Consider the following 16,392-nt stretch of genomic DNA (forward strand, 5'->3'; position numbering starts at 1 on the left):
GCCAAAGCAATGGTGTCCACTATCCAGTGAGACAGCCTTTGCTTTGAGAGAGCACTTCCCTTCCGCTCTCCACCATAACAGACAAAGAGCTGGTCTGAGGTCCTGAAACACTGCGTCATGTCTACGTAGGCGCGGAGAGCGCGTACTGGACAGAGCAATGCCAAGGCTGGGTCTGCCTCCTCCAAAGGCAGCGCTTGCAGGTTCACCACCTGGTCCTTGAACGGAGTGGTGGGAACCTTGGGCACATATCCAGGCCGGGGTCTCAGGATCACGTGAGAGTTAGCCGGCCCGAACTCCAGGCACGCTTCGTCAACCGAAAATGCCTGCAGGTCCCCGACCCTCTTGACTGAGGCCAATGCGGTCAGCAGAGCCGTCTTCATAGACAGAAACTTAATATCGACCGACCGCAAAGGCTCAAAGGGAGGTCTCTGCAGAGCAGTTAGTACTACTGCGAGGTCCCAAGAGGGTACGAGAGGAGAGCGAGGAGGATTCAGTCTCCTAGCTCCCCTCAGGAACCTGATGACCAGGTCGTGCTGACTTACCTTTTTGTTCTCCAAGAGATCGTGGTGGGCAGATATTGCGGCCACATATACCTTGAGGGTGGAGGGAGACAGCCTTCGCTCCAGCCCCTCTTGGAGAAACTCAAGCACGGACCCGATCGGACATTTCCAGGGGTCTTCTTGGCGGGAAGAGCACCAGGTGACGAAGAGGTTCCACTTCAACGCATAGGCATGCCGAGTGGACTCTGCCCTAGCGGAAGTGATGGTGGCGACCACCGTAGGTGGTAGGCCACTCAAACCTGCCGGGTCCCGTCTAGGAGCCACACGTGGAGGTTCCAAAGGTCGGGACGCGGGTGCCAATGGGTGCCCCGTCTCTGAGTGAGGAGGTCCGGTCTCAGAGGAATAGGCCAGGGAGGGGCTGTCGCAAGGAGAATGAGTTCGGGGAACCAGGTCCGGCCGTGCCAGTACGGGGCGACCAAAAGGACCTGCTCCTTGTCCTCCCTGATCTTGCACAGAAGCTGTGCGAGTAGGCTCACTGGGGGAAACGCATATTTGCGTAGGCCCCGCGGCCAGCTGTGCGCCAGTGCATCCGTGCCGAGCGTGCCCTCGGTCAGGGAATAATACAGGCTGCAGTGGGAAGAGTCGTGGGAGGCAAACAGGTCTACCTGTGCGTCGCCGAACTGTTCCCAAATCAGCTGAACCGTCCGGGGATGGAGTCTCCATTCTCCCGGGAGAGGCTGAAACCGCGAGAGCTCGTCGGCTGCGTGGTTCAGGACTCCCGGAATATGGACAGCACGAAGGGACCTCAGGCGCTTCTGACTCCATAAGACGAGATGGCGGGCGAGTTGAGACATGCGGCGGGAGCGTAGACCGCCCTGGTGGTTGATGTACGCTACTACGGCCGTGTTGTCTGTCCGGACAAGCACATGTTGACCCTTCAGCAACGCTCGAAAGCGGTGCAGGGCGAACCGTACTGCCAGCAACTCGAGGCAATTGACATGCAGGAGGCGCTGGGGTCCTGTCCAGGAGCCCGCGGCTGCTTGTCCATTGCACATGGCACCCCAGCCCGTGGCAGAGGCATCCGTCGATACGACAACATGCCTGGAAACTCGTTCTAAGGGCACACCGGCCCGTAGAAAGCTGAGGTTCGACCACGGGGTGAGTGTCTGTAAGCAGGCCCGAGTCACTTGGATCCGGAGCGTGCCAGACTGCCATGCCCATCTCGGGACTCGATCGCGAAGCCAGTGCTGAAGCGGTCTCATATGAAGCAATCCGAGCGGCGTTACCGCGGCTGCAGATGCCATATGCCCCAGGAGCCTCTGAAAAAGTTTCAGTGGAACCGCATTCTTGCTCTCGATTTGTCGGAGGCAAGTCAGCAGAGACTGCGCGCGCTCGCTCGAAAGCTGCGCGTACATGGCGACCGAGTCGATCTCCATACCGAGAAAAGAGATCCTCTGCACTGGGCAGAGTTTGCTCTTCTCCCAGTTGACCCGAAGGCCCAGACGGGTTAAGTGGTGGAGAACCAGATCTCTGTGTCCGCAAACCTGCTCTCGAGAGTGGCCTAGTATGAGCCAGTCGTCGAGGTAGTTCAGGATGCGGACCCCGTGCTGCCAAAGGGGCGCAAGGGCTGCCTCGGCAATCTTCGTGAAGACGCGAGGGGACAGAGATAACCCGAATGGGAGAACTGCGTACTGGTATGCCCGCCCCTCGAAAGCAAACCGTAGGAACGGTCTGTGTCGAGGAAGGATGGAGACATGGAAGTAGGCGTCCTTCAGGTCGATCGCTGCAAACCAATCGTCCGGACGAACGCATTCGAAAAGGCGTTTCGCAGTCAACATCTTGAACGGAAGCCGGTGAAGGGATCGGTTCAAGATGCGAAGGTCCAGGATTGGCCGTAACCCACCGGTTTTCTTGGGTACAATGAAGTAGGGGCTGTAGAACCCCGACCTCATTTCGGCTGGAGGGACAGGCTCGATCGCACCCTTCGCCAGTAGAGTGGCAATCTCCGCACGCATGACGGGGGCATGGGCCCCGGTCACGGTATAGCGGACTCCCCTGTAACGGGGAGGAGCCTGCGCGAACTGAATCGCGTAGCCGAGCCTGACGGTCCGGGCAACCCAGCGGGACAGCCCCGGAAGCTGAAGCCAGGCTTCCAGAGACTGCACCAACGGGGTCATACGGACAGTAGGCGTACCCCGGGTGGGGCAGCGAGGCAGCGTTACCGGCGCGGACAGGGGAGGCTGTTGGGCGTCCCCGGGTCGGAGCACGGTTAACGGCTGCGCCCTGACAGAGGAGACCAGGGAAGGACTCGCGTTCCACGGGGGTCTGCTCTGCCAGGGGGCTGGCGACAGAGAGGGACGAGAGTGGCGTGACCCGAGGGTGGCGCGCACTGCCGTCACCGATCTCTGGGGGCTCAGGGATGGGTTTGTCAGTTCTTTCTTTAACCACATTAGGGTGCTGCTGACCCGGGGGCCAGCAGCTGAACAAAAGATTCTCCCCCGGCCCTCCACCGGGGGAAGGAGCGGCCCTGCCGCCGTCTCCTGGAAAGAACTGCCCATCCCTGAGCCGTCCGCATCAGGAGCGCCACTTAGCCTGGCGTTTCTTCGCGGGCTGCGGGGCTGGAGCGGACTGGGACGCCTTCCTGCGGCTGCCTCTGCGCGGCCCGGGTGGAGGCTGCTGCTTGGGTGGCGCAGAGGCGGAGGAAGCCGCGGGAGGACGTCCTCGGCGGCGAGCAGGCTGAGGCACCTGCGCGGGCGGTGGGGTGGAGGCAGCAGCTGACCGCCGGGGCAGGATGTATTTTATTGCCTCAGTCTGCTTCTGAGCGGCCGAGAACTGTTGGGCGAAGCTCTCGACCGCTCCGCCGAATAGCCCATCCTGTGATATGGGGGCGTCGAGGAAACGTGTTCGCTCGGCGTCGCGCATATCAGACAGGGTGAGCCATAAGTGTCTCTCCTGGACCACATTTGTGGACATCACCTGACCCAGGGAGCGCGCGGTCACCTTCGTCGCCCGGAGAGCGAGGTCGGTGGCGGCACGCAACTCATTGCTGAGCCCTGGATCAGCCCCTCTCTCGTGCATATCGCACAGCAACTTGGCTTGGTAAGCCTGAAGAGTTGCCATGGTATGCAAAGAAGCGGCGGCCTGCCCCGCAGCTCTATAGGACTTCGCCACCAGAGATGACGAAAACCTACAGGCCTTGGAGGGGTGCTTTGGGTCACCACGCCAGGACGAAGCGCTCTGTGGACACAGTTGCATCGCAACAGAACGTTCGACTGGGGGGACCCCAGTGTACCCATGAGCCGCGGCTCCATCGAGAGAGGTGAAGGCGGAAGAGGCCGCCAAACGTTCACGGGAAGACAACGGGGCCTTCCAGGAACGCGCGACCTCTTCATGCACCTCGGGGAAGAAAGGTATTGGAGGAGCGGCCGGACGGGTGTCCGAACGCGCCGCCCCCAAAAACCAATCATCCAACCGCGAACGCTCGGGCTGAGGCGGAGGGTTCCACTCCAGTCCAAGCGCTGCGGCGGCCCGAGAGAGCATGGCTGTCAATTCTGGGTCCGACTCGGGCAATGCTGGGACACCCGAAGGTGGCAGCACAGCCGAATCCTCATCCTCAGATGACTCCAGCCCACCTTGTGATGCGACGATAGACATCACTTCCTCCTCCGCCGCGCCAAACGCCACAGTCGGGACAGCAGGAGCCGGCCCCGATGTAGACGCTTGAGCGCGGGCCGGGTCAAGTGCCTGAGAGGGGGGTGTGGGCCGAGGAACTAGCGTCGGAGCTTTATTCCACACCGTCACCCTCAGATCACCCTGGTCACCAGCCAAAGTGCCGCCTCCAGAGGAGACCGCAGATTGGGGGGGGACGGAGGGGACTCTCGTTCCGGCATCAGCACGGAATTCACGGAGTCTCGATCGTAACACTGAGATGGCCAGGTTCCCGCAGAGAGAACATGAGTCATCCACGAGCGCTGCCTGAGCGTGCTGAAAGCCCAAACACGTCACACAGCGCTCGTGCCCGTCGAAAGAAAAAAGTGATCTACCGCACCCAGAAGTGCACGGACGGAACATCCTGAAAAGGACGCGTCACGTGCAAGCTCTTTTATGAGAGGAAACTTCACAGTCGATGCCGAAGCGCCCAGGGAAACACACACCAGCTGGATGCAGACCACTGCACAGATCAGCAGGCAGGAAGTATGCGATCACTGGAACGCGCCGTCACACCAACACCGACTGGAAAGCTGCTCGTCTCGAAGAAGCTGACAGAGTCTCAGAAGGCTGTAGGAGTGAAGAGGTAGGTACTCTTGGCTCCGAAAGCAGAAACATAATGCGATATTGCCTCGTACTTCCTTATATACTCACGCAGTGAGGCGGAGCTACGTATGCAAATTCCGCATGCCCCATGGCATTGGCACGCCATTGGGCGTTTTCTCAAAACTCGAAGTTGATAGGCTTCTAAGCGAAACCCCCATTCGTTAGTCACTAACGTTACGTCGTAGTGACTGAACGAAAGGGAACAATAAATTGTTCTATACATTTTTATTTACAGTACTTTTTACAACTATTTACATAAGTTATGTTTAAGATTAGACAAACAAAATACATTTTAAAATTAACAGTACATAAAACAGATGGAAGAAAATGTTTTTATGTAGACTTTTATTGAGCTGGGCTGGGAGACCCTGGTGAAGCCTCTGTCAGCGGGACATCATCTAGGATCAGTGCATTTTCCACTGATTTTTCCCTCCAAGAACAACGGTGCCTATCCCTAATCTATAAGACATATTTCTAGTGTATTTTATTTTTAGATTCTTTTTTAAACGATAACTAATATCAAAATGTAATATCCATGTGTAAAAAGTCAGTTTTTCATAAAACCACAATATTTGCCTCTGAGATGAAGTTGAATAAAAATCGGAGGTACTTCACAATTATACTCAAATACAGAGTAAATGTATTTCGTTACATTATTTGTAATATTTAGCAACTGTTGACAGCTGCCGTTGAAGAGAACTGAAATGAACATTTATACTAGACTTTAAAGTTATATTCAACTGCCTAAAAACAAAACAACTAAAGATGTTTACCTTGGCCCATTTATGTACATAATAAAGATTATAAACTATATAAAATCGTATGTTGGTAACATATTAGTCAACATTTTGTTTTTATCAGTAGATACATTAGATTACTGGAGTAAATTGAAACCCAATACTTGCATTTAAAAGTGTAATCTGGCAATTTCTCTTCAAAAATCTGACGTCGCGGCGCGCAATGAATTCTGGGGTAGGCAAGGCTGTGAAGCATCCATCCGAGTATCCTTCATTTCATGGGAAAAGAAGGACGCATTTGCAGGCCGTATTTTGAAGGAGCCTTCGAAGGACCTACGAATTGGGACAGCCTTCGTCGCGCCGCGGTGACGCAATCCGCTATACCTTCCACTGTAAACGAGTCTCGGTGCGTCCTTTGAAGGCTGCGTCGGCCACGCACTACAGAGGTCACGGCCTTCAAAGGATGCAGCCCTTGAATTGGGACACAGCTAGTATAAGTCGTTATTTAGGGTTTTTTTGTGCACAAAAACTATTCTCGCCGATTCATAAAGTTATTGTAGAACCACTGTAGTGAGATGGACTTTGTAACGACGTCTTTAGTACCTTTTAAGGGTCTTGAGAGTGAACCGTGCATTGTGCCAATGGAGGCCTTTCAGAGCCATCAGATTTCAACTAAAATATCTTCATTTGTGTTCTGAAGATGAACGGAGGTCTTACGGGTGTCCAACGACATGAGGGTAAGTAATTAATGACAAAATTTTCATTTTTGGGTGAACTAACCCTTTAAGTTCTTCATTGGTTAACTAGAAAACTCATCTGTATCTTTACTTTAGATAAATGTTATTTAGACAACCCAAATACTGCTTTGAGAACCCAAGTTCTTAGATATGATCATGTTTATTTTTTTGGAAGTATGGTAGTTCTGTTTTGGACTATACTTCCTTTTTGTTTAGTTTTTTTTTCCTGTTTTGTTCTGCATTTATTGTTCCTCCTGTTCATATGTTCTATAAGTACCTACTAGGAATTGCTGCTACTTCCAGGTCACATTTTAGCAAGGGAAGGTGTAGTTCAGCCCCATGAGCAACCATGCTCTTAGGGCTCAAGGTGGGTATGTGTAGTCATGGTAGAGATTCAGCAATTCCTAAACAGGTTTCAATGTTAAATTTGAAAGACATGAATTGCAACGTAAACATCTTCTAAACCTTTTCAGTAACCTGGCACATGCTGTGTCCAATGGACCATGGAAGGCATTTTACTTGGCTGATGAGGTAAAATGTGTGGCTGGAGCGTGATTCATTGCATTTAACGAGTTCACACTTACAAATAATTGGATAGTAAATGGTATGCGTATTTGGTGTGCTGTCCGAGGAGAGGGAGGCATCATATAATAAGAATCATCGATAATAAATCACTCCCCTTTTACCACCACAGGGCGCATCTCACCAGCATCAGAGCAACAGCTGTGGGGTGTGTATGCTGATGGTGAGATGCAATATTTTCAGAAATGATGACTAGTTTGCAGAACAACTTCTGGGTCTTCAGTACGCAATGTATGCTACCCTCCAAAAGCCATATGATTTCAGTGAGGTGAGTTTGTTCAAATCTCAATCAGATGTGTAGCGTGAAATATAAGGCTTTTAATAATTTAGTCCTATCTGGAGGCTACAGTTAACATGCACCAATAGGCCATACACCTAACTTTGACTGCAGGTACTGTACTTATTGGAGGAGATGACTACATCTGTAAAAATGTTCACTGCCATAGCTCCCATCAATGAGTAAACAGTACTGTAACATGGATTTTTATCAGGCTATGAAGACATTTAAAGCATAACTTTACTTTTCAGGTGGACATGCTCTCTATCAGAAGGTGGTGGTGTGGGCAGCTGCTGGAGGCCTTTACGCTTGAAAGGTGTTACATACTGTCCATATATTGCTATTTAATTATATTTGGTGCTCATGAAGATGGAATCGAAAGCCAATATTCTCTCTTTCTCTCACCCTCTCCATCTCCCCATCTCAGCCACACCTTCCAGTCCCTAATCTGTCCAGCAGAACCAGCAGGCACACCCATCTCACCCTCTCCATCTCCCCACAACTTCCAATCCCTAAACTGTCCAGCAGAACCAGCAGGCACACCCATCACAACAGAGGACAGGCCATTCTTACCACCTGTAGTCCTTCAGCGTATTATTGAAGAGACGCTGAGTATGGACATGGCTATGCTTGGCGTGATCAATAGAGTTTCGAAAACTTTCCAGGAACTCGCAAAGCCATTCCATCCCTCTGTTTATATTACTGATAGTTTGGCAGGGGCCCTCAAACTTAAGACAGACAGTTTGATGCATATAACTGTTAGAAAGATTTATAAGACTGCAGGCCGTGCCAGTGGCCTTGCACTACGCCTCAAAGGCTTCTCCAAAAGAAGGAATTGGCAGAGCGCACGCCTGGTCCTGAGCCACATGGCTTATGGCAGGTATCTGATTGAAGATGTCTGCCTAGCATAGTGTTGTTCTCTGAGTCTGTGTGGTTAGTGTTGGTGATGTTGTTCTCTTTTATTACTCCTTTTTGTATCCTTTCTTTTTTTTAATCCCTTTCATTTTAGCATGTCAAATCTGTTTGTTTGTTTGTTTGTTTTATACTGTACACACTGTGCCAACAATGTTTAAAAGTAAGTTGTTCAAGATAAATGACTGTATTTGCTGTCTTTATCGAAAAAATCCAAAGTGCCAGTGGGAAAAGTGAACCCTTAGTCAAATAGCCTTAATAAAGTGTCTGGTAACTGGATTGGAACTGCACAATGTCCCAAGTGTTATTTTAACCTATTCATCATTCAATTCAGGCATATTCTTAGACAACTTTATTGGTTTCGGACTGGATCTCAAAGAGTTCCTTTATGTGAAGCAATTCACTTATATCTAGGGCAGAGCCATAGAGAGATTTGTGTCCTCAACTCGTAGAAGATAATGAACATGTACTGCACAACCCCAACATTCTCATTAGATTTAGCTACCATGGAGCGTCCCTGAAATGATCGTGTTGTAATATCAGTAAATTAAACCTAATCAAGCTGCTTGAAAGATTCCAAAGTTCTGTTTGAGAAAAACTAACTAGCAGTGTTAATTTTGACAGCAAATTTTGATTTAGTTTTAATCATAGTCTTTTGACTAAAATGCCATTTGGTTTTAGTCATATTTTAGTCACCTGAATTGTTTTTAGTTTTAGTCGACTACATCTACAGTAGATTTAGTCTCCTAAAATCTAATGAGTTTAGTTAAATTGTAATACATTAAGCATTTAAGCATTACATAACCGACGGTCACTTGAACTGACATTTTTACATGTTGTTTTTGACATTAAATATACACGAAACAGAGCTCAATTCACTTTTTTGTTTGTTTTTTACAAACATCTATATAGTTTTTATAACTTTGTATTTCTGTTTTAGTCAGTAGGCTATATCAGGTTAAGCTAAAGCTTCAAATAAGTTAGTTTATTTATATATACTTTTTTATTTCAGTTAACATTTATTTAATTTCAAGTAATGAAGATTTTTTTATGGTTTTAGTGAACTATTATAACCCTGATACTTTATTGAATATGTGTCAAATACTGGTCTTTCCTCCTGACTATAAATTAAATGGGAATGAAATTAAATACAGTTTATTGTGTAACCAAAAACAAATATATAATGCTTGACTTTTAATGATAAACAAGCTGGAAATACACCAGGACTCTTATTTTGAAATGTCTACGCCTCTGTTGCAGTTGCAGGAGCTCATTCAAGTTCAGATGAGATAAAATATGTATTGTTACAACCGTCTAAAACATATTACTATATAAATATCGTAAAGTAAACATTGTCATTATTCATCAGCATTAGTTCATAAACAATTGCATGGCATAAATGTGCGCTATTTATTGTGAGCCGCTCTGGAGCGCTGGATTAGGGATGTGTGAGCCGTGTTTTCCAGCGGTTAGATCAGTTCAGATCAAATGTGCGCATCTGTTACACAGGATATCAGTTCTGACTGGATCTCTTCCCTAATCGACCCTCACTAACATTTTCGTCATCCAACACTAGTTTTTATTTAGCGAATGTTGAACATATTAATCCGGATGTTGACAGCTAGCAGTTCAGCAGAAGAGGAAGAAGAAGGGGGCGTTCCAGTCTGCGAAAACGGTAACCCCCATAGATATCCATAATAAAGGCTAGATGTCTTACGGCGGAGTCTCTAACGTCATCACTGGCGGCCATCTTGTCACAGGCAGGGCTCTGTGGTACCTGATGATCTGCATGAACACAAATACTCACTGAAATCTTGACGGATTTACAAATGATTTGGTTTCTTACAAACGTTATTAACGTGGCTATAATTATGGATGCTTGAATAAATTATGAATAATTTTTCATAAGTATGCAGTGTCATAACTTCATCTCTGACGTTTATAACAAACCAAACAGTTTGAAAATCGGTAGAAAATTGAGCAAGTTATGGTTATTTTAAAAGTGCAAGCACCCATGAAAACAATGTTACGAGTCAGCGAGCTGCCTGTGACAAGATGGCCGCCAGGTGCGCGGACGTCGACCTCCATTGGCCAGCAGCGCGCACGAGACATCTAGCCTTTATTATGGATATCTATGGTATGCCCCACCAGCACGATTGTGGCCGCAGTTGGATGATATTGATTTCAACATTAATGAACCTTGTTTTGAGGCATCTGGAAAGTCCAGTTGCTTATGCTAGGTTGCTTTTTATAGATTTTAGCTCTGCGTTTAACACGATTCAACCAAATATTTTGCTGGAGAAACTATTTAATTTAAATGTTAATTCTTCTTTAATATCTTGCTATCATTCTTTCTTGATAAATAGGACACAACAAGTAAAAATCAAGCAGTAAGTAGTACAGGGGCCCCACAGGGATGCGTAAGTTCGCCTTTCATTTTTACTTTATACACTAATGACTGCTCCAGTCATCAATTACATCAATTCGTAGTGAAATTCTCAGATGATACGGCAATTGTGAACTTGTTAACAAAAGATTCCAGCACTGAGGAGTATAAAGCAGCGGTGGAGGGGTTTACAGGCTGGTGTGATGCTCATCACCTCCTGATCAATGTTGAAAAAACAAAAGAGGTTATTATAGATCCCAGATCAGTGGGTGACAGGAGCTCTGTTGTAATCTATGGTCAGGAGATTAAACAGGTGGCTTCTTACAAATATTTGGGAGTCCACATTAACAGTGAGCTCAAATGGCACACACATGTCCTAAATGTTTGTTCACGAGTCCATCAGCGCCTACACTTTTTAAGAAGGCTAAGATTATTTGGAGTCAGTAGTAATATTATGCATATTTTTTACAAGACTACAATTGAGTCTGTCTTGCGTTATGGAATTATTATTTGGTTTGGGAATTTGACGGTGAAAACGAGAGCTCAAATAAGCAATTTGGTAAAGGTTGCAGGAAAAATTATGGGAGTACGGACACTAAATACTATACAAGAAATCTTTGATACGTCTATGATACAGCAGGTTAACAAGATTATATTGGACCCCTCACATGTATTGTACTCTGAGTATGCGTTGATGAACTCTGGAAGGAGATATAGGGTTCCTCTATGCAAGCATAATCGCTATAAACATTAATTTGTCCAGTTGTCGATAAAAGTGCTTAATGAGCAACTCTAATTATGGTAATCTCTAATGTATTAAATAATAATTTTTACTTTTTTTTTTACATTATATAATTATATGTATATATATATATATATTTTTTTTTTATTTATTATTATTATTTTTTTTATTATAGGTATTTTAATAAGAATTATCATGTTTGGAGAGTAGAGTTTTTCATGAATTGACGTATGGATGGAATGTATGTTTGTGTATGTTGATGTGCAGCAGTTCTCTCATCCAAAACAAATTTCTCCTAAGGGAGACAATAAATGGTACCTTGACCTTGACCTTTCTAGGTGAAACGTACTTATGTGCTTTATTTGGGGTTTTTTCCCCGTTAACAGACTTTTTACTTTCATTTTCCTGTTCTGGTAAGTGGGAGACTTAATTTATAAACTGGCTTACTACCAAAGTGAATGAAACATCAGATTTCCCTTGTACTGGATTTCCCTCCCCCAACATCACATATTCTCCTTTATCAGGCATAAGGTCTTAGAGGTCTTGAGGTCTTAAAGTCTCTATTAACAAGCTCTTTCACTCTTTTTTTCCAGTAAATGAGAGACTTTATACACAAAGGTGTTTTGTAGTCCGTACTAATGAGCTGATGAAATTAATCAGGTGTTTTTGATTAGGGAGACATACGCTAGGTGCGTCCCAAACCGGACAGTGCACCCTTTGAAGTGCACGAAAGGTTGAACCAAGGGGCAGGGTTGTCTGGACTGCACAACAAAACCAGCCCAATTGCTACAAACTGATTGTCCCATTTCCCCTCACCAGCTGAGGCTTTCTATATGAAGAGCGGGTCCATAGTGTGACAGCTGCAGGTCTACAAAAGAAACCATGCCAATCAGAATCACACCTACCGAGTTCACTGCAAATAATGACACAAATAGTGACACAGCAATAATGACAAACCTTGGTGAAGTAAAGCTTGTAGTGCAGCAAAAAAACAGCCCGCTCCAGGAAGCACTCATCTCCCAAAAAAAAAAAAAAAAAAGCAAAACAAAAGAAGAGTCGGGTTTGGGTTAGTTTGGCTGTGATTCTGCTACTTTTGATTAGCAATTGGGCGGGTTTTGTTGTGCAGACCGGGCAACCCTTCCCCTCGGGTCGCCTCTCGTGCACTTCAAAGGGTGCACTGTCCGGTTTTACCAGACAATTTACCTACCTGATGATATGATGACGTAATATTCCGGCGGCATTAACAAAAATCATACAATAGCTTTGTTAACAGCAACAGCTGGTGCTCCGACCAGGGCTACGTTAAGCTGATGGGAGCCCCGAAGGCACATCGCACTGAAACATATGACCGTGACTCAAGTTAAGGCGACCCAAAGTTCCCACAACACCAAAAAAAACGCAAAATCCTAAAATCCACTTATTGATGGCATGAATGACATCAAATTTAGATTAATCAATTTTCTGTTGTCTTGCATGCATGTTTCTTGTTAGTACAGCCATGCACAAATTAATTGGTTGAGCATTTAGATTTTACATAGCAAATTTGGTGTTGACATGTCAGGGTCACAATATTATTCAAATTTCAAGCTTTTTACATTTTTTTTTATAGCAACCATCTTCATCTAAAGACTGGAGGATTTATGAAGTAGGCGTGTTATATTTACGGAAGCAGCGTTTTGACGAGAAAATGTAATTCAAGTGTCGTAATGTGATTATATCAGCTTGTAAGCTTGAAGCACAAACATGAGCCCAAAGCCCTTCCTATAATGAAATAAAGACTTGAATGATTTGTACATTAATAACCTCACACATTCTGTCGCTATTTAATAGCTCACCATGAAAAACTGCTTTAGCGATAAGTTTACTTCTTTTTTGATGCAGTTTGAGTCCCGTGACAGGTATGACTATATTGGCGTTTTTGTTCAACAAACGTTTGCCATTGCAATTAATGAAATCTCTTATTTTTTCATCTTTACTATAACACCAGCATCATGTAGTGCAAATGTTTAATTGTAATGGATGTATTGCACAGGCTTTCGGAATTGACACACGGCTTCGTCTGTTTATTTAGCAGTATAAAACTTCAGATCAGGGTTTTTAACTTATTAGAGGTGCAGAACGCCACACAGCAACTTCTCGGCATTGCACCAAGCTAAAATCAATCGTAATCATTACAAAAAGAAAAGATCAAGCACCTAACAAGGTCTATGCGCGTTCATTTGAATAGCTTGTTTTCCCCCACGGCATAAACGGATATGACGTTTTGTGCGCGTTCCCAGTAAGGCCGACCAAGTTTTTTAAGTTTTAAACCCTCTAGATGGTGATGGTGGTCTAGTGGGTTAAACCACTCAACTGATATGCAGAAGGTTGCTGGTTCGATTGTCCCTGTAATACGGGTACTGTAAGTCGCTGCGTCTGCCAAATCCCAAATGTAAAATGTAAATGTCTCTATGGTCGGCGTAGGTGCCGGCATGATTGCTTGCATTTTTTCATGATAACACTAATGACAGTAATTTATTAAATAAAAAAGATAAACACATTGTTCAGTCGCGCCTGCTTCCATTTATTTGTGATAACAGGGATCCCCAAAACAACTCCATTAAAAGTCCCATGCCGTGGATTGTTTTTTCTATTTTATAATGTGTCCTGAGGTGTACTTATATTGTTAGTATGATTTTTACATCATAAAATGTCATAATTTAGAAATAAAAGGCATTTTTGATTTACTGATATTAGTCCTCTGGCTTGAATACTCTGTTTGAAGGGGCGAGACTTCAGTAAAAACGCCCACTGTTGTGATTGGCTGACATCTTTGCATTTGAAATGAGTATTAGATTATGTGGCAGAGGGGGTGTGGTTTAGAGAGGTAGAGCATTATTTTTAGATCTTTTCCCATCACATGTTGATCGCGTGAATGCAGTGATCTCGTCATTGCAACGCGTTTTCTCTCACAAAATGCTTTCACCACAACTAACAGCAAACACGACATCGATATGAATACAGTAAGAGCTTTGCTGTGCAGCATAACAGCATCATTCATTAAAACTGCAGTTTGGGCAAGTGTGCAGATACACTCGCGACGTGTGATTGACAGATCCGAACATTATAAAGAGAGTGTTCTTTGATCGCTAATCTAGCGTCTAATCCCAATATAAATAGCAGATTTGTTTCATGCTAGGCTACTAAGAGAAACGATGTGAAGTTGATCGTTTAGTCACTGGCTTGATTCACAGATGCATAAACGATTTAGAGAGAAAGTCTGTGTGAACTTGAATGATTAGCTACACATCAGAAATCACTGATCACAGATCAGGCATTAATGAACATGGTTACTCACTGTTTGTGGCGGTGCTGTCGAATCCATAACGTAAAAGCCTGTGCTGACATTGCGAGTAAAATAAACAATCCATTTCCTCCAAATTCTCTGGGCGGGCAAAGCAGAGGAAGGGGAAGGTAACCTTAGAGGTGACATTTCCCCGTATGACGGCATACAGGGAAGATTCCAGATTGGCGCGTCTGACCTCTCATTTTCTCAAATTAGAGAAAGACGGCCAGAACTCGGTTTACACCTATCAAAATTTCTAGCCACTTGGGGACCATAGACAGGCTAGAGGAACTCATATTAATTTTGAAAAACCTCATAAAGTGAAATTTTCATGCCATGGGACCTTTAAGGCTTTTAAGTCCAAAGGCTTACACATTTAGAAAAATTGTGATAAAATATCATATGTTTGTCACATTTCTTTAAAAAAGAGTAAGTATTTCTATTAATTTGCCACAAAATGTGATCTGAGGAGGTTTGAGCAATCTCTAACCTTTTTGTTATCCTTTCAGCCAGAGCAACAGAGGGAGCTCACGGACAGAAAACAGTAGTTATATGAGTTAACCAGAGTCATGTCATATTTTTCATATATATTTCAGCCTCATAGGGAGATCCAAATCCCTATCGGATCACAATCAAACGTTATTTCAGGCACCTGCTAGTGTCTGATAATGAGTGTTTGATTCAAGGACCGTGTGAATCAATGGCTAGAGTTGAGAAACCTTGTTTTTGGGGAATCTAGTCGCACTGCTCCATTGGCATTACAATGATCACTTGATCTTAAAAGGTAATTTAGTGCAATTTTACACAAGATTATTAAATGTTAGAGAGCAAGCAAGCAAGATTACAGATTATACTGTCCAAGATCTGGGAACCTTTTCAGAACCAGTTGAGATATATATATATATAAACCTGTTCCAGGAAGGGATTATGAATAAACAACTTCTATTAATCAATGGTCATGCAGTCACAACACTGAGGAAAAACATATGGACATTGAATAACATAAAGAACAAGAACATTTCCACTAAAGACACAGTTCATTGACTTGTGAATTTTGCAAAGCACATTCATTCCTTCTACAATATACTTCAAACTGTACCTATTTGCAATTTTTGTAGATCCTCAAATGAATCATCATCTTTTGCACAGTAATCTATTTAATTAATTTATCATTTGAATTGCGATGCCACTTAATAATAATTTATTCATTTTCTAACAAATTGATGTTCTTTAGTGGTCTGCTGATGCCAGGCCAATTCTTATAAAGCCTTACAGTTCCTGGAAAAAAAAATGAAAGTAAAACTTTCCAAGTGTAGGGGTTTTTTATGGGGAGGATCAGGAGCATCAGTTAGACGAATAAAAGCCAGTGCAGAAGCTTTCTGCAGCTACAACTGAAGAGCAGATTCAAGAGGAAACTGAAATAATAGTAAATCTTTTTATCTTCATTTAACCCAAGATACTCAGAATATAAACTTTTCCTATTCTATTTTCTTAACCCTTAATCGTCCCATGGGGTCCAGCTGACCCCACTGGACTTTTCCTCCATTTTTTAAAAGTGTTCCCTTCATCTCAGGGCCATGAGACTCTGTGACTTTTCCTAAATAATCTATCTAGACATGCACAAAAAATCTGGGCTTGATTTGGTTGTTCTAAAGGTGTGTAAAAAAAAAATTACCGTTTAAGTCCCTCGGGGTCAGATTGACCCCACATTGAAAATGAATGGGAAAGTGTAAAAAATAAAAAATAAATCACTTTTTTTGTCAATTTTTTTTTACTAAATCCAATATAAATCTGAAAATTTCCACATTTATATCAAGGTCTGGTCCTAGAGCATAAACACAAAGTAGAACGAACTTTCTGTCTCATACACACACGCACAC

Source organism: Gobio gobio (assembly GCF_949357685.1).
Source record: "Gobio gobio genome assembly, chromosome: 5".
Taxonomy (NCBI): Eukaryota; Metazoa; Chordata; class Actinopteri; order Cypriniformes; family Gobionidae; genus Gobio; species Gobio gobio.